Source organism: Pipistrellus hanaki, assembly GCF_964339955.1.
Source record: "Pipistrellus hanaki genome assembly, chromosome: 4".
In the NCBI taxonomy this organism is placed as follows: Eukaryota; Metazoa; Chordata; class Mammalia; order Chiroptera; family Vespertilionidae; genus Pipistrellus; species Pipistrellus hanaki.
This window is the reverse complement of record NC_140506.1, coordinates 64,023,328-64,047,114: the sequence shown is the minus strand read 5'-3', so window position 1 is coordinate 64,047,114 and position 23,787 is coordinate 64,023,328. Positions and strand designations below refer to the sequence as shown.

The window sequence follows — 23,787 nt, the reverse complement described above, 5'->3', positions numbered from 1 at the left end:
AACCCACTTACATTTTTATACCAGATAGATTTGCTATTATTTCTGGTATTTCTTTATACTTACTATTTCCAGCTTTCATAGCTGTTTGTATTGTTTTCTGCTTTGAGGTATAGATTAAGTAAGATGGGCTTCCACCTCCCCAATTTTTTCAGTGCTATCTTTTTTATTGTCTTTGCTAAAACCTAACTACCCTTCTTTTCAGGTCTTCTGACACCCTACTTTTTCCCCCCTGTTTGCAATGCTTTGTATATGATTTGCCCCATTTACCTACTTACCACCTTTCAGATCTCAGCTCAAAATACTTCCTCCACTGAGTTGGATACATTGAATATAAGGTCACAGCATACCATATACTTTTCTTCATAGAAATTAGCACAGTTGTAATTTTCATTAACTAGTGAAATTATATGTTTAATGTATTGCTCTCAAATTAGATTTTAAACTCCATAAAAAATGAGATCTGTGTCTTTTTTCCTCACCTTCCAAGTGCTTAACACAGTACATATTGCAGAGTGAGCACTCAGTAAATAAAGAAATCATCTTCCCCGTGAAGACAAGCCTAATTAGTTCAGTGAACTTGGGCCAGCAGAACGATAGTTGGAGTTGCATGTAAATGTAACCTACCTGCATTCTAAAAACAAATGCTATTAAGTAGAGATTACAGAAATTTTGCAGATTTGTTTCCTAACCACTACAATAAAGAGGGGTCTCAAAAAAGCAAGTCATAATCTTTGTGATGGTGGAGCGTCTTGTCTACAATTTCTAAACATGCAACATCTGTGAAGCGCAATCAAGCAAAGGACAGTAAAGTGACTTATGCCTGTACCTATACTGGCACTCTCAATTTGATAAATCTGTAAGTAATACTCCTCAATGAGAAATGAAGATTGTTAATAGATTTTATAAAATACTGAACTGTGAAGATAGCAAAGGGTGTGTTTAAAATTTGAAGACAAAAGAAGATAAAATGATGTACAAGTAAAAAAAACCTAGGAAGCAAATGTAAGTAAGGAGATTAAATAAACCAAATTCAAGAAAATTTTAGACATGTCACCACCATTTCACCCACTAGGATTTTTTTTTTTTTTTTTTTTGCAGTTTGTGACAGTATGTTTTTTTAATTAATTAAAATATTACAAATAGTAGTATAATACATATGTCTCCTTTTTTCCCCCATTGAACTTCCCCCAACCTCCCCAACCCTCCCACCTCCCCCCACAGTGTCTTGCATCCATTGGTTATGCTTATATATCACCCACCAGAATTTACTTTATAAATAATTACTAGAGATATCCTGCTAAAGAACAGGCCTGCTAACGTTACATTTTTGCAAAACCTATTTTAAGGGCTCTCCATAGACCACAACAGATAAAGCACTCCTTACTGTTGAGCATATTCATAAAATAACCATCATTTTTACCACTTATTTTTTAAATCCTCACCCAAAGATGTTTTTCCATTGATTTTTAGGAAGAGTGGAAGAGAGAGGGAAAGACAGAGAAATACCAACGTGGCATCAATTGGTTGCCTCCTATATGCAGGACCAGGGCCCTGGATGGGGAGGAGTCTGTAACTGAGGCACGTGTCTTTGACCAGAATCAAACCGGGACCCTTTCCTCAGCTCTATCTACTGAGCAAACTGGCTAGGGCTGTCTCATTTGTTTTTTATGGATTTTAGTGTTAGATATGTTGGGGACAATTAGACTTTCCTATTTTAGGTCAAGCGATTCACAGCTTTAAGCAATGAGCGCGGATTTGAAAAGAATTTGACCGAATCCAGGCATACCTCAGTGCGATTCATGCCACTGGAACGGGCGATTTAATTCCTAGTTGGATTATTTTCATGTGCAATGTCTTAATTTTCAGGGGTTCGAATCATGCGGGACAAACTTAGTTTTCTTCATTGTGTTACAGGATACACAAGTACCACAAAGAGACTATAGAGAGTAAATCAATGTAAGTGTGCAGAATAACATCACTTGTGCTTCGTTTCGGATCATAGTTCGGGAATAAACCTAATGACCTGTTTTGTTTTGTTTTTTGTTTTGTTTTTGTTTTAATTCTTAAAGAAGATGCTTTTGAGGTTGTTTTGTTGGGGGGTTCTGATTCAAGACGGTGACACAGGAAAATCCTAGGTTCACGTCCTCCCGAGAACACACGGAATCCGCAGCTACATACATGTGGTTCAACTTCCTTAGAAAATAACACCTAAAACCTGGACAAGTCAGGCCCACCTCATCCATGTGGGAAGGAGAGACGGGAACACAGCCTCCCCAGAACCCCGTACCACCACCCCAACCCCCATCCCCCCAAAACACACACACACCCCAAGCAGCAGCCGCCTCAGGACCCTGAGCTTTTTCCTGGGGCGTCTTCCCTTAAGCCCACCTTGCACCCGAGAGATGAGCCTCCAAACACCACCAAGCTTTGGACAAACAACGTGGGCGGCCGGAGGATACGGAACCGAGGACGCTCCGCACGCACTCACCTGTCCCCGCGCAGAGGACGCGGATCCACAGGCCCCCGGGCTTCATGGGGAGGAGGCGCCGGAGACCATGAGCCAATCTGAACGCCTAGGCCCGAGGGGCGGACAGCAAGCTCAGACCCAACTGGGGGGCTGCTGGGTGGTGAGCCCCATCTTCGGCTCTCCCTCTGCCTCCCTCGTGCTAACAGGCACCTTGTTTTCTGTTTTATTTTGTTGTGTGTTTTTGTTTTGTTTTGTTTTGTTTTTTTTTAAACAACAGCCTTGTGTTGTCCTGCTTCCTGCGGGAGCCAGTTACTGGCCCTCCGCCCGGGGCCTCCCCGCCGCGGGCGCCATCTTGGTGCTCTGGCCACGGGCACCCGCTTTGGCAAAGGCGAGGCTTTCCTTCCTCCTCCTGGGTTTTCCCCGGCGGGCGCTCCCTACACACTCACCCTCTGCGGAGGTCCGGAGCACCAGTGTGTGTCCGAGAGGGGGACACCTGCCTGTGCTCCGTGGTGCTTTTTGGTGGGTTTGCTGCTGCTGCTGCTCTGATGATGGCGTTGAGGGGAGGCCCCGGGGTCACCTGCTCCAGGGGCTGGAGGCTGCGTCCTGGTCTCGCGAGACTGTGACCTCGCGCGAGCCCCGGGCCCACGGCCCTGTGCAGACCTCGGCTGGCAGCGCTCCCCTAGTCTTGCTCCAAAAAGGCCCATCTTGCTGTCCCAGAGCTAAAGGCTGTGGTGAGCTCTCAGGAAGAAGACCGGGAAGGCAATGGCTGAGCTAAGCCCCTGTTCCACTTCGCCTATCTGTGCCAGGCAGGGGCTCAGACCTTGTCTGGTGCCCCCATGTTGCAGCTGCTGCCCGGGCACCCCTCTCTCCACACAGCCTGGCCCTGGTGGCCAGTGGGCTTAGGCTTCCTGGGTCTACCTCCAAGGCATAGAGTTCTGGAAAGGCTACCATTCCAACAGCACCAGAGCACCGGCAAGAGGCAAGGGACCCCGGGAAAGCCAGGCCTATATTAGCTTAGCATTCTAGTTGCCCCTGAGGGGCAGACTTCCCATGAAATACACATCTTAGGACTGACTCGCATCCTTTCCAGACACTTTGACTCTCCTCAGGCCACTTCCAAAATGTGAATATTGTCTGGTATGAAGCTAACATACTATTGTCTGTCAATTGTAATTGAAAACGAAAAAAAAAAAAAAAAATTTAAAAATAATTTATTGTATATTTGAAAGTAGCTAGAAGAATGGCTCTTGAAAGTACCCATCACAAGAAAAATAAATTGTAACTGTATGTGGTGATGGATGTTAAACTGGACTACACTGAATCATTGCATTGTACAATACACTTAAGCTGGGAAAAAATGTCAATTATGCTTCAATTTAATTTTTTTTTGAATTTGTTTGAGCTACACACTATTTACTGAGGGTAGCAATGATCAAACACACTCCTTAAGTAAGGATAAGCACTTTAGAGGTTTTCAATAGGCCCTTCTTTTAATTTTTGCTCCAGTAAGAATGCCTAGTCATTTTTATATAAACTGATGGAAGTTCTCTGCCGACCTCTGCTGAAGACTTGTAAAGTCTGATGGCCTAAAAATATACCTAATTTCATCTTCTAAAACAAATTTCCATCAAGAGAATGGAGAGAAAATCCTTACCCAATACCTAAACTGTCTGTTTTACAGCATATAGTAAAAATAATATAACTAATATAAATATAATATTAAAATAATCCTTGACCAGAAAGTCAAGGTGACAATATACCAATTCTTTTTCAGAGTTTAGGAAATAGAAAGCCCAATTTTATACCACAATAATATTTGATATTTCATTCTTCCATTAGTTCTAAATTAATATGAAAAAAAAATTGCCAATGAACCATAGGAAATTTATCTTCCAGGTAATGAAAGCCAAATAAAATAAGCAACTACAAATAATACAAACAACACATTTATTTAGAAAAATAAACTGAAAATGCTGTTTGTCTGGTACATTATCCCATGAAGCATAGATAAATGGCTATAAAAAACTGCTGTTATATGTCAAATACAAATTACAAATGATTTTTTAAATTCAGAGAACAAATAGATGTTCAACACAAATGTTTAGTGTACAGTTCACTGTATTTGACTTCTTGGCTGTTAATGATATAAAATGATCTTCATTAAAAAATTTTTGATCCCTTTCTCATTTATTTGACCACACTAATGCTTTTTTGTTATTATTCTATAGTTATTATTTTAATCTGAGACAAAGCTTTTTTTTTTTTTTTTTTTTTTTTTTAGACAACTGATTTTTATAGAAGAGAAATTAATGTCTGCAGAATTCTTAAGTGTTTTCTTTTTGGACTCCTGCAAGAAACTACTTGTGGTCTCAAAACTCATGGGACCATCTGTGCAAATAACAGCACACATCATTACCCTGAATGGAAGTGACAGTGCAAATATTAGAAGTGCATTGAGAAATAATCAGTAAGACTGACTTCCCCCCTCTCTCAAACAATATGGAGTGAAGGACTGAATGCAGAAACATTTCAAGCAATTGACAATAATGATGTTACTCCATTATGGCTTTAAGGGTACACACAAGATGGCAAACATCCTCTCTGCAAACAGCAACATTCTGTCCTAATACTACTGTTCAATGCCGCGATGCTCCTCTGTTTGTTCAGTTTATTTTTGTTTACATATTTATTCTGAAATGCTGAGTAATTCTGGCTAGAGATATTTCCTATCTCTATTTTATCTTCCCAAACGATAAATCAATTGATAATAATTTACTAGCTTAACTGCCGAATATACATTTTCATATCTGGGAATATTTATTTTCATGGTGAAGGAAGATGGGTTTTGTTTGGTTTCTGTTTTCTGTTAGCTTAATTGTTTAGTCCTTCATATATATATATATTTTTTTTAAATCTTCTTGGTAATTTCTGAGTGAAGATATTTAAGGCTGTGGCTTTTTTCCCCCCTAGGGCTCTGCTCATGGCTCTCAGACTAGAGGCAGATGATTTTATGCAGACCATATCAGTGATCACTTGTGCTCCGAAGTTGAGGGAATTTGCTGCTCTGAGATGGACAAGTTCCTGGTTATTTCAAAATTACATCTGGCCTCAAGAAGTCATAATGATGAATCTGAAGTGAGAAGAAATGAGCTGACATGCCTCCAAATAAAGATTTCCTTCCAATTTGAAGGAGCTGTCAGAAGAAAGAAAACAAAAGACAAAAGATCAGTTTAAATAGTAAGTACAGTTTAACAAAAACACATAAAACTGTATTAAGAATGAGGCAATTATTTGTTAATGCCTAATTTAAAATTACTTGAATTCTCAAGAATTTCATTTTAAATGTCTAAACATATTGAAACGTATACTGTATTCACCTTAAATTTCATATATAGAAATGAAATTATAAAATACTTATATTTTAATTAAAAGATCTATCACTTTCATTAATCTCTTCCCATCTGCCTTATCCCACTGAGCTATGTCAGTTTGTTCTATGCACTCATGCCTCTGTTTTGTTCATCAGTTTATGTTCATTAAATTCTACATGTAAGTGAGATCATGTGATATTTGTCTTTTTCTGACTGGCTTATTTCACTCAGCATAAAATTCTCCAGGTTTATCCATGTTGTCTCAAAGGGTAAGAAATACTTCTTTAACCAATGGACACAGACAACAGTGTGGTGAAGACTTTGGATGGGGCAGGGGCTGGGAGGAGGAAGCTAAGGGAGAGGGAGGGAATTGGAGGACATCTGTAATACTGTCAATAATAAAATTAATAATTCAACATGAATTAAGGTTCAAAATCTATCTCTTACAGTTTTTAAAACTTCAGATAAATTTGTCCACCCATAAATGTACTGAGTTCTCAAAGACTGAAGGCTGTGAGGCAAATATCTGCTTCTATGAGATACCTATGGATTAGTGGAACAGGAAATTATTTATAAATAATGTTAGCTCTTATTTTAAATAGATGTAAAATGTACAAAACTCTCTTTTTAAAAATAATATAGAGCCTGAAACTTTAAGAATATCTTGAGATATTTATATCTTGATATATTCTTTGATATACATATACATCACTATTAAAATAGTTAATAAATCATTTTTACCGTAGAGACTTCATTTAAAACATAAAAAAAGCATTTAAAAACCACCTTGCATAATGTTATCTTTCATTACATTCTATTATCAAACTGCCCAAAGGATATTCTTTTCCTTGATGAAGCAGAGCTGCCAAAGAACTAGTCTGCCTTCATGAATACCTGCAATAATTAGCACCTTAAAATAAATTCTATCCATATTCCCATCCATATCCTGATTAATTTTTTTTTAAATAATAAGAAAAAAAAACTAACCGTAATTCTCACCCTGCCCACCCAACATCAAATATGCTTAGCACCACTTAATGTGCAGTGTGTTTATGGTCTTCTCTCAAGTTATGATGTAAAAGATAATATTTATGCAATGACTTACTAAAGTAGGTCCAGAAAGTTATTAAAATGAACCTTGTACCATAATTCATTGATTAGTAAATTATTAGAAAAGTCAGAGACAGAGAGTAGTGGCATTAAGTGCATTTTCAATCCCTTGAAGTCCATCTGAGAACCCCTGCTTTAACACTTTCATTTGGGGGTATGTAAATTCCAAATGCATGGTGTGTTTTCGTCAATAAAGAGACAAAAATATACACATAGATGACACAATAAAAACAAACTGTGCAGCTACTGGGCAAATTGTAGATTACCAGATCATCACTAGCATATGTCAAGTTGCACATTCAGTCTTTTATGAAATTCATAAAGAATTGTTCTCTCTTTGTGGTTTTAATAAGAGTTCAAGAATTGTTCAGAGTCTTGAAAATGTCATTTTAATAATCTCTTTAAATTTTATCTGTTGCTGTTACCTCTTGAAATATGATTTAATTAGATTGCTAATCCCACACATTCAGGAAATGCCAAGAGGTATTCTACAGGGGAAGTGTTGCCTCTTATAGTGTAAATTTTCTCCTTAACTTTGCTAATACCATGGCAAAATTTTTCTTATTCCTTTTGAGGCAGTTGTTAAATGAGTTTTTCATCCTAACAATCCTGTCCTATAGTATTTAATATAAAAAAAATAAAACTATTGACAGATTCTTGCTTGATTAAAAATCATTTTATACATTTTACATTTATGGAAGATAAGAGCTAAAATTATTTATAAATAATTTCCTGTCCCACTAATATTTTTAGGTATCTCATAGAAGCACATATTTCCCTCACAGTCTTCAGCGACCAAACATTAAAAGCAAAGAATAAAATCTTCTAACCAGGAGATGTCTATATTGGCAGTTTGAATTCCAACATTGGATGTTAATGGAATACATTTAAGTCTTACTTAGTTTCGAAGTTTTACAGATATCCGGGCCTCTTCCTACATGGTATCAGATATCACATTCACCCTAATCTCAGGCCAAATACATTTTCCCCACTAGAGAAAAGCCCAAATAATTTTTCACGTATAATTTGCTGACTTAAAAATTCATGAACTTCCAATATTATGTATTTTTTGTATTTTTGCCTCAAATATGGAGAAATGTAATACACAGTCATCCTTATGCAAGTTAAATAAATGTACTCAGCATTGCCATAATGAAACATAAATCACCAAGATCCTGTGTTCGCAACAATGAATTGAAGTGCTCCCCGGAATGCTCTCTGACTCATTCTTCAGATCAGTAGTTAATTGCTTCATTCTATTGCAAAGGCCTTTGTTTAAAACTAATTAAAGTTTTCTTCACTTTTTGAATGGAATAGGTCAAAGTTTTCAAGCCCTACAAGGGTCATTCTTTAATTTTGATAAAATTTTCCAGACACAAATGTGATATACAAAATATGAATGATACTAGATAATTTTTAGGCTTTGGCTCATTAAATGTCAAGTCAGTTAATTTAAGTAAGTAGCATCTTTCTTTTCTATTCTTTTCTTTTTTTAAACTTGTCTTCCTCACCTTAAAAAGGAAGGTGCTATTGGAGCCCTTTTTGCAGTAACATAGTCAAAGGCACAAGAGGCCCAACCCACATATTAAAAACTCCAGTTTTTCACAGTACAGGTAAGAGTGATTCTCCCACAATTCAGATTCCAGAATCTGGTGTAGGCACTAAGTTGCACCCCTGAAAGGGATGGCCTTTGGACCTTCATCATATAAAGGGTCCTTTGACCAAGTCCATGGGCTGAGGCTGCCTCGCCCCACTTCCTCCCATTGACAAAGGGAACTGGGTATGTGCCCGATGCACCAGAAAGCCCAAGGTCTCTTCTGTGTGGCTCTCAATTCTGTCCTCAGGTTAGGGGATACTTTTTTTTTTCATGTTAACAGTCTAGCTCTGGTCTGAGTGGTTGCTTGGGCACCAGGCCGAAGACATCACAGGGACCTAGAGACACACTGGGGTAGTAGCCCCTGAGACAGCGTAGTGGTGAACAATGGCAAGGCATAGGCTGCATAAAAGGTGTGCAGGGAGGAAGGTAGGGGCTGTGGTGGCTGCATGCAGTCCAAGCAAGTAGAGAGGTCGCAGTGTTTGAAGTTGCCACTCTCCAACATGTCCTTGGTGTTAGGGTTGAGCACCCAGTAGTTGTCCTTGTCTGTGAAGTTGTGGCAGATGCTCTTCTGCCATTTTGGGTGTTGTCGTGGTAGAAGGGTACATGATAGGTGATGACCTTGTCAGTATGGCCCAGCCTGAGGCTGAAGCCTGGTGCCTGTGTGATAGCCATGGTGATGAGAGCAATGTAGCTGTCACGTGGCTTTCAGCCTCCTAGAGCTGTAAGTACAGTGAAACCTCTACATAATGGACTAATTTGGGTGAGGGGTTGTCCCTTAAAGCCAAAATTCCATTCTATAATAAAGTAAGTTTTCTGAATGCATGTTAAAAAATTGACATATTAATTTGTTTTTACTTATGTAGATACATCTGTGCAATTAAAGCTAAGTATGTATGGAAAGTTAATTTCACAAAAAGTTTTCTATGTGTAATTAACCCAATTATATAAATAATATATAAAAAATATAGTTTTTTATAGATTTTTTACAGAGAGGAGGAGAGAGGGATAGAGAGCTAGAAACGTCGATGAGAGAGAAAAATGGACCAGCTGCCTCTTGCACACCCCCTACCGGGGATGGTCCCGCAACCAATGTACATGCCCTTGACCAGAATCGAACCCGGGACCTTTCAGTCTGCAGACCGACACTCTACCACTGAGCCAAACTGGTTTTGGCATATTTAACCCAATTATTAATTAACTTGAGGCCCAGTGCACAAAATCCGTGCAGAGGAGGACATCCCCACAGCCCAGTACCCTCTCCAATCTGGGACCACTCAGGGGATGAATGTTCTACTGCTGGTTTAGGCCCCATCCCGGGGATCGGGCCTAAAATGGAAGTTGGACAACCCTCTCACAATCGGGACTGCTGGCTCCTAATAGCTCACTTGCCTGCTGGCCTGGTTTTCCCCGAATGCTCACCCTCACCAGCCTGGTCACCCCTTACTGCCCTCCCCCCCCCAGTGACCTAGTCACTCCCAACTGCCCCCCATGCTGGCCTGGTCGCCCCATGCAGCCTGCTGTTCTGCCATCTGGTCATTTAGGGCTTAATAGTCCCTGGCTTTTTATATATTAGGATTAACAGAAAAGGAGCAAAGGGAAGGCCAGATAATATAGGCATGCCCTTTGTACACCTTTGCTAGAAAATTGCAGTTTAACACTCTCCATGTCTGTTCCCAGAGATCCTGGGAGAAGGAACTAGAAAAGGAAAGAATATATGCATGACCAGTAAGTTCTAAATGACTTAGATCTTGTTTATTAGTCACTAGAAGCCCATTGCAAAAAGATTTGTGCAATAGGCCTTCCGTCCCCTGGCTGCCAGCACCAGTTTTCCTCTGGCATCTGGGAGCCAGGCCTTCACTCTGGCCACAGCAGAGAAGCCAAGCATCAAGGCTAGGCTTCTCTGCTGCAGCCTGAGCGAAGAAGCCAACACTCTTCAGTCTTCAGTTTTCAGTCGTCTTTAGTTTTCAGTCTTTAGTCTTTAGTCTTTGCTTGGGCCAGAGCCTCCAGTCTTTGTTCCAAGCCTGCATATGCAAATCAACCAGCCATCTTTGCTGGGTTATTTTGCATACTCACTCCTGATTTGCTGGTGGGTACCATGGAGGTACAGTCAATTTGCATATTTCTCTTTTCTTAGTGTAGATACCTGGGAACAGGGCATTGGCCAGAATGGGAGTGCCCATTCAATCTGCAACAATTCAAAATCTGAGATACATAAGCTCCTCAACAAAGGGAGTTCCCAATCTTGGTTCTCTTGCCACAGGGGGCATGCTTCCCTGCATTCATCCACGTGGATCATGGCCACGTGGTCCTCAAACAATGGACTAATGTATTACAATTGCCTTTTGCTCTACAAGACTGAGCTCCACCATGGAAGGGAAACTTTGGACACTGGATTTGCTTTTAACTCTGCTGAATCCCCAGGTACACATTTTCCCGGACTGATTTAAAGAAAATGGGTCCTTGAAAACGCAGAGGTATAACTCCATGCACAAAAAAAAAAAAAAAAAAAAAAAAAAAAAATCACTCATTCTATTGACGAGTCTTAGAAAATTCTTTTTCGCAAGATATTATAAGAACGTCACAACCACTAACAATGGAGAAATCCAACTGTTTAAAAACTGTGTAATTCTCCAATAACAGTATTATTGTAATTTCAAATGTTTACTGAATAGGACTAGTAATGCATGCCTTCGCCAGTCACCAAATGCACACAGCTGGGGCATGGCTTAGCACACATCAGAACATCAGGATTACACATGTTACACATATTAAAACTGTTGCAGAAAGTCATGCCACATGACAAAAGAACCAATTACCATTCACTATGCAGTGTGTCATGTGCTAATAATTCACCAAACATTATATATGAGTGGTGACTATTGGATTTAAATATGTAGACTATAGTTGTAAATATGTAATATTTATGTAGACAAAATTACTACAGTGTTTTTTTTTTCCTCAACGTATGGCCTAATCACTAAAATTTGTTAAAATAAGAGTGAATTAATACCAAAAAAATCCCTGTTAATTTAATTATAAGCAAATCTTTGTTAAAATTATCTTAAAAATGCCGAAACCGGTTTGGCTCAGTGGATAGAGTGTCGGCCTGCGGACTGAAAGGTCCCAGGTTCGATTCCGGTCAAGGGCATGTACCTTGGTTGCGGTACACCCCCAGTAGGGGGTGTGCAAGAGGCAGCTGATCAATGATTCTCTCTCATCGATGTTTCTAACTCTCTATCCCTCTCTCTTCCTCTCTGTAAAAAAATCAATAAATATATTTAAAAAATTATCTTAAAATTAATAGGGTATTAATTTTCACTTGTGACCCATAGACCAGAAATTTTGTCTGTAAATCTGAAGTTCATTAAATTGAGGTCTGCAAAATTGAGGGTTTACTGTAGCATCTTAAAATCTGAACATTTCTTCACAGATAGGGCAGCATGATTTTAAAATGTCAAGACAGCAAGCAAAGCTAAGGAAAAGCTAAAAATATTACTAAAAGTTTCTCCAAACAGAAGTATTTCACAATTCTATATTTATTTGGAACTTAGTGTAATTTTTATAATTCTCTTCATTCTAATCTATATTTATTAAGTATCTATATATAAAGTTTTATATATGCATTATGTATTTTATAAAACAGACAAATACTTATATACTAGTGAACCCGTGCAAGGAAATTAATTAGAAAGTGATCAGCGGGGCGGGACTGGACAAGACAGGCTGGACACGCCCTGGAGCCAACCTCCAGCAGTTCCTCCCTGGCTGGCTGTACTTGGGGTGGCACTGGAGCTCCAAAGTCATCTGTGGACTGAGTGGGGGACCCTCCCTTGGCCGGGCCTGTGGAGATTGAGCCAAAACCAGCTCTCTGGCATCCTCTGAGGGGTCCCAAAGTGGGAGAAGGCACTCTTCAAAGTTGCTGTTGTACAGGAGTGGAATGCAAATGCAAGTGTGCAATAAACCAGATTTGGGCCCACAGTGTCCCAGCAACAACATAACCCATGGCCACAGGTAGAATCGCATGAACTGTGAGGAATCTGGCTCCCTCCTTTTGAGTTTTGGAGTGCATCACCAGAGAAATGCTGCTGCCAAGTCACTGCAGCTCGGCAACCCCTGTGTTGAGCATCTGCCCCCTGGTGATCAGTGTGTGTCATAGCAACTGGTCAGACGGAGGGACACTTAGCATATTAGCCATATATATATATATATATATATATATATATATATATATGTATTATATATGTATATATAATTTAAAATATTGTAACTATGAAATGGTGTATCATGTGTCTTATGTCTGCTGCATTTAAGAAGTTGTAAGTATGAAGAGACCAAAATTGTTATCAAAAAGAAAAAAGATCTGTCTTATTACCTCCATTAAATTAATAGCAGCAAGAAGTTTCCACTTAATTAGGTTAAATGAAAATGTATGGAATACTTACTATAAGCCAGGCATTATGCCAAGCATGGAAAATATAAAAATAAAGTTATATTTCTATTTACATCTAAATATAAAGCTAAGTATTTCACATTTTATATGTTATATAAATGTATGAAGTAGATATTATCATTCTCCAGGTAAGGAAATTCTGGCACCGATTAGACTGCACTACTACCTGCAAGCCAATTTTGCTACACTTACACCATTCATCGAGTATATGAGATGAATATTTGGGACAAATATTATGACCCACATAGACTAAAATATTTACTATTCTGTCCATCTACAGAAAATGTTGTCAATCCAGTTAGAATTTAACATTTATTATAATATTAATTATGAATCTATTTTTCCAAATTGATGGTGGATCATCTGAATAGCATTTATTAAATTATCTATACTTTGCTATGCTTTGACATGCTATTCTTTTTTAAAATATATTTTTATTTATTTCAGTGTGGAAGGGAAGGAGAGATAAAAACATCAATGATGAGAATCTTTGATCAGCTGCTTTCTGCATGCCCCCCACTGGGGATCAAGCCCACAACCTAGGCATGTGCCCTAACTGGGAATCAAACCTTGACCTCCTTGTTCATAGATTGACACTCAACCACTAAGCAACACCAGCCAAACTGATATACTATTCTTTTGTAATAATTCACATACATAGATGATTGCAATTTAGATGCTAGTCATTTGCTCTGTGGTATAAATTTTAGATTCAGAGTGGTTTTTAGCAAAGTTTAATAATTCCATGTACTAGCATTGAATTTATAGATTAAATGAGGCAGACTTGGCATCTGTGCAATATTAAGTAGTCATATCAGAAACATTGTTATTTTTTCAGTTTTTTTTAAAGGTTGGATATATAGCTGTCATTTTGAATTTTATTGTGTTAGAATAAGACCTCTTTAGTAAGCCCAATTCCCAAATATTAGTGTTTTCTAACACGAATAGAGGGAGAGCAAAAACACTTCCCCGTGAAAAGAAAAATGACCAAAGTTAACTTTCTAGCTCTGTTTCTATGGAAACCTGGTACTGGTAGAATGTCAGCTGTATTACTATGTAACTTCGCTTATGATAAAAATAAATCCTGATTTATAAACTGCATCTGGTCTAGCAAGACTGTGAATGACTATAAATATCTTTTGGGATTTCTGAAGGTGGTAACTGGTCATGTTCTTTCCTATTTGGGACATGTGAAGTGTTAGCCAGGGTTGGCCCCTCATCTGCCCATGCTTAAACTCTCACACCCGAGCTGCCACTTTGCAGGGTTGGAGAAAAACTTTATCCTTGACACTTGTGAAAACTGCCCTACAGGTATGCTTTGTTTACTGCATTATTCTAATGAAATCATTGTCAAATGCAGTCTATGGGGGTATTACTGTGAGATGGGTTGTCAAGTTGAACTTAAAACTACTAAGACTGTTAGTAGTGTCATACGTATGGAGATTTTCTTTCATTTGTGTATTATTCTGTCATGTGTAGAGGACTAAGTGGTCAGAAGGAGGTACAGGGGAAGACTGTATACCTCCCCCAACTTTTTATAGGGCTTGAAGATGCAACAAACACCAGAATCCCCTCTGAATGGTGCCACGGATACTCCTGCCTTAGTTATTATATTCCTGCAATAGGAAGTCTGATAAGAGGATTTTGAATAATAGTCTTAGTACCACTGCTTTAGAAAGAATCCTCTCTAATAAAGGGGGCATATGCTAAATGACCCTCATCCCATCACAAAGATGGCAGCACCCACAGCCAATAAGGAGGGGATATGCTAATTGAATGCCCCACCCTCAAAGATGGTGGCACCCACAGCCAATAAAGAGGGGATATTCTAATTGACGACCACATCTTCAAAAGATGGCAGTGCCCAGAGCCACAAGATGGTGGCACCCAGTCCCCTCAGCCCTGCCGAGGTAGCAGGTGCGTGACAAGGCTGGGCTCACCCCCAGGTGGGCCTGGTTGCTCCACGTGCCTGCCTCAGGAATCCCCCAGTCCTCTTAGCCCCCTAGCCACCCAGGGCCAGCCTGAGGCACAGGCAAGCCTTGGATGGTGGCTGCCCAGCCGCCAGGGTCCCCTGAGGCTCATGTAACCAGGGCCAGCTGAGAGGCTTGAGCTTCCTGCAGTGGCAGCAGCAGAGGTGTGATGAGGCTGTTGCCTTCCCCTGATTGCCAGATTGCCTCTTGCCCCTGAGGACTCCCAGACTGTGAGAGGGAGCAGGCCAGGCTGAGGGACCACTCCCCCCACTCCAGTGCATGAATTTTCATGCATCAGGCCTCTAAAATAAAATATATGAACACAATCATTCAGTGGAAGAAGTTGGGCAGAGTTTCCTCCAGACATGCCAAAAAAAAAAAAAAAAGTTTCAAGGAGTTTTCACTGATAAAAATGACATTTAAAAGATAGATAGACAATGTGTTATCATCTAGAAAAAGAATGTAAATGAAGCACTTTAGATACACAAATAAAATCATCTAGGTCATTTTTAATAGCATTGTGTTTATTTACTCTTTCTCATTTAGTATGCTTTATATTCAGCCCAAGTACTGGTTCCAAGTTATACAAAGTTTAATTATTTTAATTATTGTATAGATTCTTACAGAATTTAATGCATATAATTAAATTACAAAAAGATATGCACTTCCTTGTAATCTTTAAATTCTATTAAACATCTAACTATTTGGGAAAGTCATTTTATTTCATGCTTCACAAACTATGAATATTGAGAAAATCACCTTGAAAATGATTATTTTAATAGGAGTAAAATTAAATTGCTAGCTCTAACATTATGTTCCAAGTTGACTCAACTAATTCCTTCTCATGAATTATCTATGAAATATTGCAAAATATAAGTGAGATCCTCTTACAGCTGCCCTCTTTCCTGAGCCCAGCAGCAGTGTGTAAAACCAACCTACACATCCAGGAGGAAAACATACTAACCGAACGGGTAGGTAGTGCTTGACATATTGAGGCTAGATAATTAATAAATGTACATGAGTCTGATACAACAGCAGTTTAGAGAGATGATATTTAAGTCTTTCAAGCCAGATGGTCATTCTCTAAAATAAATTCCTGACACCTTGAAAGAACACTCACCTCAGAATGCCCTTATCTGAACTAGCACATCAATGACATTCAATTACATTAGTTCCAAATTACCAAGGACAGCTATGAAATTTATAGAGTTCAATGAAAAATGAAATGCAGGGCTCTTGCTCAAAAAGCATGAAAAGAGCCTTGTTTTTTCTTACTTCCTCTCACTGTTTTTATATTTGCTCTTTAATGTCATGCTCCTTCCGGTTGAGTGAAGTCCCCTTTAAATCCTGGAGCTTTGCCTTGCAACTCAGAGCACATCACATGGCTGCTAGCACTGTGTCCCCCACTGAGACAAGACAGCAAAGATCTCTGGGTAGGGAAGGGGAAGTGGGTGGTGAATGTGGTACCATGCCTGACAAGAAGCTTCAAGCCTCCAATATGTTCTCTATTATTCTATTGGACTTCATTGATAAAATGCAAATTCAAAGATAAAAGTATCAAGACAGTGACTACATATCATTTAACCTCAAGTGTAGGGGGGCTATCTATGGGTGAGGAGGTGGTGCTGCTGAAGACAGGGCTCCATGCAGCTGCAATGGTCACAAGCCCATGAAGCTGACCCTGCAAGTCTGTCCCCCTACAAGCCTTTTAAATTCAAAACAACCACCAAATAGCCAGGCTTGCCTGATACTCTGCTCCACTGTGTCTGGTTTTTCATTCAATAGCAACTACAAAATGCACATAAAGCGTAAGGAGTAACGTAAAAATCAGTTTAAGGAGTGCCAAATTTTTGTAAGTTAAACATGTCCACTTAAGATTTTGACATTATAACATAGAAAAATAATTGTTTATGTACTGTGTAATCTGGCCCTGAAAATGTAACCCTTCAAAGTAAGGACTTTGTTTGTAAAGTCCAACTAAATACTTTGTTAGCATAGTAGCATAGGTAGCTAATTATTATTAATAAAGGCAGGGAGCAAATGGAATCAGACATAAACTAGGGAGCTAGCTCAGACGTTAGCCTGCTTCACTAGGAAGTTGCAGCGTTCACAGGCTCTCAAGGAGACCTGCCACAGCCTCTGCCCTCAGAATGGAATCATCTACCAACCCTGGAGTGGGCAGGAAGAACGTCCCTGGGGAACAGCCTGGATTTTCCAGAGAAGCGGGGTGGGGGTGGGGGAGGGGTGGGGGGGTTGGGGGGTGGGGGGGGTACTTCCTTTGCTAGGTACATGCACAGAAGAAACCAGATGACACAGCAGAACTTTGGGGCATGCACAGTGGGAGCCACAATGGCAACAAAAAGGGGTGGGGTGTAGTTTGAGAAAATCTGGAGAAATAGGTAATCAGATTGGATGAGGGCCTGGAACCCTGGAAGGTCCAAGAAGGCGACTGGTTAGGAGAGGGCACAGCATAAGCCTGGGTAAACCTTGAGGGCATATTATTTCCCCTCAACCCTATAAATGTTGCCATTAGGCTTAAACATGTGCCCTTTGACATTCCTTTCTCATCACATTGCAAGAACCAACCCATTTTCACTGGTAATAACTTGACAAATGAATTTGGTGAAATTCACTAAAAAAATTAGTTACAGACAATGATATAGACATTCTCTTGTTCATGGAATATCTGCATTCACAAATCAAAAGACTATTCTATTACCTTAAACTGTATCAGTTTTTCCCTCCATGTGTACAGTATATGTCCATGAAGAATCACAGCAATTTGGAAAAGGGTGCTTTTCAGTTTTTGCCAATTGATTTAATTCAGTTTAAATCAATTTGGTGACATAATAATAATAGAAGTTACGTTTTTTGAACAATATAACAGTGAAGTCACTATGATGTGATAATTTAAAATATATTAACAATATATTTGTAGTTACTTTAACATATGTATGTCACAAAAAAACTATATATTTAAAAGCACATCTTAGAATCCTAACTCAAACATGTTTTGGGATATTTTGTCAACTGTACGAAAAAAAATCTTATTATTGCTGTATAAATGTTACAATTAAATATCATAATTAAAGTCTCTTAGGAAAGGAATAAATGATGTTAAAAAAGAAAAAATTTTTTTTCATCCTTTTTAGATTTCATGTTGAAAATATTACCTTGAAGAATACTTTCTAGAAATCTTTTTCTACTCTTTATTATGGGCACAAAATGAACCAATAAATTAGTTAGGACGGACACCAATCTTATGATTAAGTACAAATTCCAATCACTTGAAAAACATTAATTCTACAGGATATATGCAGCATATGCTTGCTTACCTGCTTCATTCATTCAATCATTTATTCATCTAAATTGTTTCTAGTCTCGTGGTACTTCCTTAGTATTGGCTAATGCCAAACTCTTTTTCTAAAAATATATATATTTTATTGATTTTTTACAGTGAGGAAGAGAGAGGGATAGAGAGTCAGAAACATAGATGAGAGAGAATCATTGATTAGCTGCCTCTTGCACACCCCCCACTGGGGATGTGCCCGCAACCAAGGTACATGCTCTTGACCGGAATTGAACCTGGGGCCTTTCAGTCCACAAGCTGATGCTCTATCCACTGAGCCAAACCGGTTTCGGCTAATGTCAAACTCTTAATGTGGATTGATCAATTAGCAAATACTTGCAAAATTCTTAATATAGTGCCTGGTATGATATCATAATTTTGGAGTCTGGTACTCAAAATTAAATTCCATTCCACAACACTTATAAGGATCTGGCTAAGAGAGTTTTGTTTTTAATCCTCACCTGGGAATATGTTTTTATTGATTTTAGAGAGAGGGGGCAGAGAGATAGAGACAGAGAAACATTGATTGGCTGCCTCCTAGGTACACTGGAATTGGGATCAAACCTGCACTCTAGGTATGTGCCCTGATTGGAAATAAAACTTGCAAGTTTTATTTGTTTTGGTGTATGGTACAACACTGCAACCAACTATGCCACCAGGCCAGGGCTGGACAAAATAGGTTTTCATACTCAGTTTCCTCAACCATTAAAAAAATGGAAAAAGGTTAATGTGTACTTTGCAAAATTGATAAAGTAAATGAGAACATAGGTAAAAATGAGTTTATAGTGTTTATTTTTACAGAGACAGAAACATTGAACAAAACATTTTTCCCCCTTTTTTTTTGTAGATCATTCCACAAGAGTGCTGAACAAGCTGCCTGAAAAGCTAATTCTTAGAAAAGATTTCAAGGCTACTTAGTGCACATCGACAGGGAAACTGGCATAATTCTCTGTCCCATCTCTCACAACCAAAGGAGGCCACAGTAGTGAGTTTGCCAAAAAATAAAACCAGAATGAAAATAACTGTCTTGCCCTCTTTATTCTGTGGTTATCTATGCTAATAAAAGAGAAATATGTAAATTGACCATACCTCTGCGAGGCCCACCATCCAATCAGGAGCAAGTTTGCAAATTAACTCAACAAAGATGGCGGGATAATTTGCATATGCAGGTGCAGAGCAGCTGGGTGTGGAGTGGCTGCTTGTGTACATGCCAGCACCAAGTGGCCTGTGTCCGGGGGACAGGTGTCCTAGGGAGCCAGGTTGCTCTAAGCCTATAGGCCTGTGCATAGGCCTGGAGCAGTTAGGGCCCTGGAATGACCCCCCCACCCCCCGGGCCACTCTGGGCCTATGCACACAGGCAAGGAGTAGCCGGGGCGGGATGGGAATGTCCCTGGGACTCTGGTGCTCTGAGCTGGCATGCGCACAAGCAGCCAGGGGAGGGCGGGAATGTCCCCTGCAGTGAGAAAGCAGATAGCAGACTGCAGGGGACTGCTTGCCCCTCACCACAGCAGTGATGGGCAAGCAGGCCCCACAGAGGGCAGAAATCAAGGCCTGTGATGGTGTCAAGCAGGTGAGTCCGCAGAGAGCAGAGAACCATGGGGAACAGGCCTAAGCCGTCAGTAGGCCCTCCCTTTGGTGCTCCCAGATTGGAGAGGGTGCAGGTTGGGCTGAGGAACATGAATTTCATGCACCGGGCCCCTAGGAAACAATTTTGGCATAGGTGATTTTGCAACCAATGAGTTATAAATACCTTCTAATATTTAATTACTTTGGACAATACAGTGCACAGTGTAAAAATTACCAAGTGTAAATGCTAAAGGAACAAACATAGAAAAACAGTCACCAGGATACTTTGTGCTTTGATCAGTGAACCCAGGAAAGCACACCCAGTGAAGGTATTTACTTCATACTCTGAGGAAGTGGAGGGATTCAGCTACACAAAATGTGGATGTTTACTTACCCTGCCTCCTCTTGTGCCTCACTAATAGTGTTCAGAGGACAGTTTTGTCTTTTGTTTATGTGTGTTTTTTTAATTATTTATGGGAAAAAAATCTTTGCTTTAAGAATGTTTTCATTACCTTGGGCCAAGCAGGAATTTTACTCATGCTAATGTGCATAAATTGTTTTCTCTAAAGCCAAAAATGGTTTTGAAAACCCTTTCTTCTAAATATCTCTTTTTCCTGTCCCGCCTTTTAATTTGCTTTTAATTAACTGATGTGCTGCTTAGAAAAACAATTGCAGCCAGATTGGAGAGCACTGTGAAATGAATGGCTGTGATATTTATCCCTCCTTTTGGCAAAACTCCTTTGTGCAAGTGCATTAAAAACTACTGAGCCTGATGTTAGCAGGAGCAAAAGCACGTTCTACTCAGTTTCATTGCAAATGAGGCATGCTAGAGAATGGCATTACTAGTATTTTTTCATGGTGGGATCAAAACAAAATCAAAATGCTAACACTGCTCCTCCTCATTCAAACATTTCTGTCAAGCCACAATCCTTTTAGGTTCTTCATCTATTACATGAAACAAGTGATAACAATATTCCTCTTTCTAATAGCTCATGTTATTCAACAATTAAACTCTGAAGACAAGCCATGAAATGCTCTCATCTTTATGAAATGCCATTCCTTTCTTCCTCTAGATTCTAAACAAATGATAGGAAACGAAATCAGGGATTCTCTGGTGTCCTTACTAGTAAGGTCTCTGAAGCTACTGGTCTTGGAAAAATATCTAGCTGCTTAGTGCCAAGAGGTCATCTCCATTCTTCATTTCCTTTTTAAAAACATTTTACTCAAAAGGAATTAGAAATAAAGCAAGATAGAATATATTCCACTTAACATTTGTTTTTCTTCTAACATGCTTTGCTTTCTTAGGCATACATGACTGAATACTGTAAGCTCTGGGACCAAAAAAAAAATATCTTGCATCAATTATAGGAAAGAGGTGTTTCTGGAAAATTTCTGTAAAAAGCAAAATACAGAATGTCTCTTAATAAATTTTGTATATTAACTCCTCAGATGTATCATTGGCAAGTATCTTCTCCCATTTAGTAGGTTGTCTTTTTATTTTGATGGTTTCCTTTGCTGTGTAAAACTTTTTAATTTGATGTAGTCCCATTTGTTAATTTTCCTGTGCTTCTCTTGCCCAGGGAGATGTATAAAAAAAAAAAAAAAAAAAAAAAAAAAAAAAAAAAAAAAAAAAAAAAAAGAAAGAAAGAAAAATAACTATGAGAATTCTCAAAGATTTTACTGCCTATGTTTTCTTCTGTAAGTTTATGGTTTTGAGTTTTATATTTAAGTTTGAACTCTTTATAAAATATATGATTGTCTAACCACTATGCTGTACATCTGAAGCTAATACAAAATAATATTGAATGTAAACTTCAATTGTTAATTGATTTTTTGAGAGAGAGAGAAACAATGATTTGTGTTCCAGATATTTATGCATTCATTGGTTGCTTCTTGTATGTGCCCTGGCAGGATATTAAACCAACAACCTTGGCTTATCAGGACGATTCTCTAATCCAGTGGTTGGCAAACTCATTAGTCAACAGAACTAGATATCAACAGTACAGCGATTGAAATTTTTTTTGAGAGTCAATTTTTTTAAACTTAAACTTCTTCTAATGCCACTTCAAAATAGACTTGCCCAGGCCATAATATTTTGTGGAAGAGCCACACTCAAGGGGCCAAAGAGCCCCCTGTGGCTCGTGAGCCACAGTTTGCCAACCATGGCTCTAACCAACTGAGCTACTTAGCCAGGGCCGAAACAGTAACTTAAAAATAAAAGGAAGTCTTAAAATGGCTCTGTTTTACTTGAAGGAGGTAAGATAATGCTACAAGTTTAATCGTAAGTGTCTAGGATATTTTTACTTAACGTTAGAATGGGTCAATTTCCTAACAACTTTCCTTCAATCTTGCCACCATTATGACTAAAGAATGTGAGTATCCATATGTATACATTCACATTGCCAACAGAAAGGAGATTACCCTTATAATTAGACAAATAATGGAATGATGAGTCATTAAAGTTAGAATCAGTGGAAGGTCCTGGGTACCCGAATGCTCTTTGTCATGATACATCTCAAATCCAATCCAATGACATGTCCCTTTAACTCCTAAAGAAGTAAACTGCACTATCAAAATATCACCATGGTGTTATATTCAGAATCCAGTAACTTCTTCAATCATGGCTAAACCAAAAAGTGTCTCAGTGTCTGGCTCTCAAGGTACTTTTGGTTCAGGTGTGTTTTCCAATATACTATGAATATATGTATATATGTATATAAACACACACATACAGATGGTTACAGATAGAAATGATTACAGATATATGTATGAACAGAGGCACTCGTATTTCTTTGTGCTTTTATCTGAAGTAGCATAAAAGCAATGCTGTCTCAGTTAGTAATTAGCACATATAGTGTCTTGATCTTGGTTTGTGATAAAAGGAACCAGGGATCCTTGGAAAATGACTGATTATAAGACTGGAACAGGGAATAAATATACAGATAATCTTGGAGCATCTTGTCATACGAGAAAGTAAGGAAGCACACACACACACACACACACACACACACACACACACACACTGATAAGAATCTGTCAAGGGGACATAGGAGCCAAATGAAATAACTCCAGTGGCCAAAGATAGAACAGTGAACAGTTTGGATCACAAAGTAAACTAGCAATAGGTTATAACCCAAAGTATAAATTAAACGCCCATGAGTCTGTACTGATATAAGTAAATGTTTGAATAAATAATAAGTGGGGGAGAAGAGGCAACTCTCCCATGAGGATAATTCCAAATAACCTATGTAAATACTAGGAGGAGGAGCATTCCTTACAACTTCTGAAGTGTGAGAGCTGCACAGTGACTTTTTTCGGAAGAGAACAGTAGGAAGGGGGGTTAAAAGGAGTGGAGTTCCAGCAGAGACACCTGACAGATCTTTATCCAAGTGTTCGGGGTCAACATCAACAGAGATACATCATGTTGACGAAAATGGCACTTTTTCCTGCGGTCTTCCTCCCCAAACCTCATAACCACAGTCTAGTCATGTGAAAAACACCAGACAAATGTCAGCAGCGGAACATTCTACAACATATCTGATCAATATTCCTCTGAACTGTCAGTCATCAAAAAGTAAGTATGTGAAACCGTCGCTGCCAAAGCCAGTCTAAAGACATGATAAATCGGTGAAATATGGAATGCTGGAACAGAAAAGAGACCTGAAGTGAAACTATGAAATCTTCGATAAAATATGGTGTGTCAGCCTGCTAGGGCTCCTGTAAAAGCACGTCAAACTGGGTGGCTTGTAAAACAAACAATTCTTTTCTCACAGCTCTGGAGGCTTAGATCTCAGCCCGAAAGTCGAGTGCTGGTGGGGCTGTTTCCTTTTGCACGCTCTGAGAAAGCGCCGATTCCGTGACTCTCCTGGCCTCTAGTCTGCTGGCAATCTTTGGTGTCTTATGGCTT

The 23,787-nt window shown here is 39.1% G+C and overlaps 1 protein-coding gene across 1 annotated transcript in view; it reads right to left on the bottom strand.

Moving 5' to 3' along the window:
• Positions 1-4,403: 4,403 nt before the first annotated feature.
• PRR16 (proline rich 16) overlaps positions 4,404-23,787 on the bottom strand; it is a 221,783-nt gene continuing 202,399 nt past the window's right edge. The window contains 1 exon segment of the mRNA XM_084880467.1: positions 4,404-5,660. The gene's annotated coding sequence lies outside the window, so the exon portion shown is untranslated.